Here is a 3,444-nt window from a genome sequence, read left to right as displayed (position 1 = left end):
CACAAAATATTGTGTGGTTGTCTTATCATTTTGGGGGGGGGGGGGGGGGGGAGAAAGGGCACATAAAAAAAAAACAACCCACCCCAACACTTCAGATTTTATTAATTACAATCCCCTACCCTCCCGACCCCCCCAAACTTGCCTAAAGTCCCTGGTGGTCCAGCAGGAGTCCCAGGAGCGATCTCCCCCTCTCGGGCCATCGGCTGCCACTAATCAAAATGGCGCCGATGGCCCTTTGCCCTTACCATGTGACAGGAGCAATCTGTGCCATTGGCCAGCCCCTTTCACATGGTAGGAGCAATGGATGGCCCGCACCATTTTTTTAAGATGGTGCAGCCTGTCCATTTCTCCTACCATGTGACAGAGGCTGGCCAATAGTACAGATAGCCCCTGTCACATGGTAAGGGCAAAGGGCCACCGGCGCCATTTTGTTTACTGGCAGCAGACAGCCTGAGAGCGGGAGATCGCTCCCGGGACCCCTGCTGGACACCAGGGACTTTAGGCAAGTTTTTTTTTTGGGGGGGGGGGGATTGTAAGTAATTAAATCTGAAGGGTTGGGATGAATTTTTTTTTTTCGGTTTGGGACAGCCGAAGAAAAATCGGCCCAAACCGCGGGGAAACAAAATTTCCCGTGGCAGGCCAATAACAAAGACTGAACCAAAAGGTTCGGCCGAATCACATCTCTAGTACACAGTATTCAAGGTGCGGTCTCACCATGGAGCGATACAGAGGCATTATGACATTTTCCGTTTTATTCACCATTCCCTTTCTAATAATTCCCAACATTCTGTTTGCTTTTTTGACTGTCACAGCACACTGAACCGACGACTTCAATGTGTTATCCACTATGACGCCTAGATCTCTTTCTTGGGTGGTAGCTCCTAATATGGAACCTAATATTGTGTAACTATAGCATGGGTTATTTTTTCCTATATGCATCACCTTGCACTTATCCACATTAAATTTCATATGCCATTTAGATGCCCAATTTTCCAGTCTCACAAGGTCTTCCTGCAATTTATCACAATCTGCTTGTGATTTAACTACTCTGAATAATTTTGTATCATCTGCAAATTTGATTACCTCACTCATCGTATTTCTTTCCAGATCATTTATAAATATATTGAAAAGTATGGGTCCCAATACAGATCCCTGAGGCACTCCACTGCCCACTCCCTTCCACTGAGAAAATTATCCATTTAATCCTACTCTGTTTCCTGTCTTTTAGCCAGTTTGTAATCCACGAAAGGACATAGTCACCTAGCCCATGACTTTTTACTTTTCCTAGAAGCGTCTCATGAGGAACTTTGTCAAATGCCTTCTGAAAATCCAAATAAACTACATCTACCAGTTCACTTTTATCTACATGTTTATTAACTCCTTCAAAAAAGTGAAGCAGATTTGTGAGGCAAGACTTGCCTTGGGTAAAGCCATGCTGACTTGTTCCATTAAACCCTGTCTTTCTATATGTTCTGTGATTTTGATATTTAGAACACTTTCCACTATTTTTCCTGGCACTGAAGTCAGGCTAATTGGTCTATAATTCCCGGATCGCCCCTGGAACCTTTTTTAAATATTGGGGTTACATTAGCCACCCTCCAGTCTTCAAGTACAATGGATGATTTTAATGATAGGTTACAAATTTTTATTAATAGGTCTGAAATTTCATTTTTGAGTTCCTTCAGAACCCTGGGGTGTAAACCATCCAGTCCAGGTGATTTACTACTCTTCAATTGTCAATCAGGCCTACCACATCTTCTAGGTTCACCATGATTTGGTTCAATCCATCTGAATCATTGCCCATGAAAACCTTCTCCGGTATGGGTATCTCCCCAACATCCTCTTCAGTAAACACGGAAGCAAAGAAATCATTTAATCTTTCCGTGATGGCCTTATCTTCTCTAAGTGCCCCTTTAACCCATCGATCATCTAACGGTCCAATTGAGTCCCTCACAGGCTTTCTACTTCGGATATATTTTAAAAAGTTTTTACTGTGAGTTTTTGCCTCTATGGCCTACTTCTTTTCAAATTCTCTCTTAGCCTGTCTTATCAATGTCTTACTTTTAACTTGCCAACACTTATGCTTTATCCTATTTTCTTCTGTTGGATCCTTCTTCCAATTTTTGAATTAAGATTTTTTTGGCTAAAATAGATTCTTTCACCTCACCTTTTAACCATGCCGGTAATCCTGGGCCTTTTCCTCCTCAAGGTGACCCCCTAGAAGGTAGCTATGTGCTAGTTTCATGACGGTCTGATGATACAGTTTGGGAACTAGGAGTTGTTCTATCAATTCTCCCTCTATATTTCCCTTTGTGACTCAGTAAAGTAGATCCCTTTTCAGGGACTACCTTTCCATCCACCTTTTGAATATTCTCCTGGGCCCACTTAAAGGACTCATTCTTCTTCTGGGCCCACCTGAAGCTCCCCAGGTCACCCTCTTTTTTCCACTCAAAAGGGCCAGGTAAGACATTCTGGGTGGGTGGCTGTTCTTTTGACTCCCTCCTCCCCAGCTGCCTATAAATAAGCAGCATAAGTGTATTTGTCCGGTCGGTGCTGCCTCCGGGACTTAGGAGTCTTGGAGTCTTTATGATAGAGATATGGATCATCCAAGGGAAAGAGTTCTGGAACGTCCAATTCTTCATTGTTGTGGCTGAACAAACCTGTTATGAATTGGTTCCAGAGGCTCTTAAAGTTTGAACAGTCCTGACCTATAACCATGGGGTAGGGTATCCACTTCAGGTCTGACCTCTGGACCAAACTCTTCTTCTTGTACCACTCCTCACATCTGTGGAACCCACTATTGCAGGTTTACATGGTAGATCTGAGTTTTCTTTTGTTTACCACTCTAGTTTTCCTAATAGCCTACAGCACCTGGCATTCCCAGGACACCCATCCAAGTACTAACCAGACCCAACACTACTTGGCTTCTGAGATCAGATAAGATCTGGCATATTCAGGGTAGTGTGGCCATAGGTCAGAATGATGAGGATGTATTTCCTCAAGTAGATATCTCTAGTGCTCCCACAAGATCTATGCCCATCCTTTCAAAAGGGGTCCCGACTATGGGAATTGGTATGAGAGGTGCTGTCCCATACCCCAGCAGGCTTTTTATCTTTGCACTCCGGGGTCTTCAGTTGTAACTGGCTTGTCGAATATTGCCGTTGTTCACTGTGTATGCATACCAGGGTCACTACTCTGTTGTAGACAATCTGGACTTGCTTCACTAAATTTTCTTCAAATGAGCATTTTCCTACTCCCAGAGTTCACTAATGCTTGGGTTGGAATGCCATCTAGCTCAACCACAATCACAAAAATAAATAGTCTGGAGAGTTCCACAAAATTACAACAGTGTGTGTGGCCATTGCATTAACATCCATGGGTTCATCTTCCCTATGGGAACAGTCTCTGGCCCACAGCTGAAATATGGTGGACCAGCTGAGGGTT

General features: G+C 43.7%; 1 pseudogene; it reads right to left on the bottom strand.

Moving 5' to 3' along the window:
• Positions 1–2,859: 2,859 nt before the first annotated feature.
• On the bottom strand, positions 2,860–2,975 carry LOC115091384 (annotated as a pseudogene).
• Between the last annotated feature and the right edge of the window lie 469 nt (positions 2,976–3,444).

This window comes from Rhinatrema bivittatum, chromosome 4 (assembly GCF_901001135.1).
Source record: "Rhinatrema bivittatum chromosome 4, aRhiBiv1.1, whole genome shotgun sequence".
NCBI classification, from domain to species: domain Eukaryota; kingdom Metazoa; phylum Chordata; class Amphibia; order Gymnophiona; family Rhinatrematidae; genus Rhinatrema; species Rhinatrema bivittatum.
Note: the sequence above shows the minus strand (reverse complement) of the source record. Positions and strands in the feature narration are given on the sequence as shown.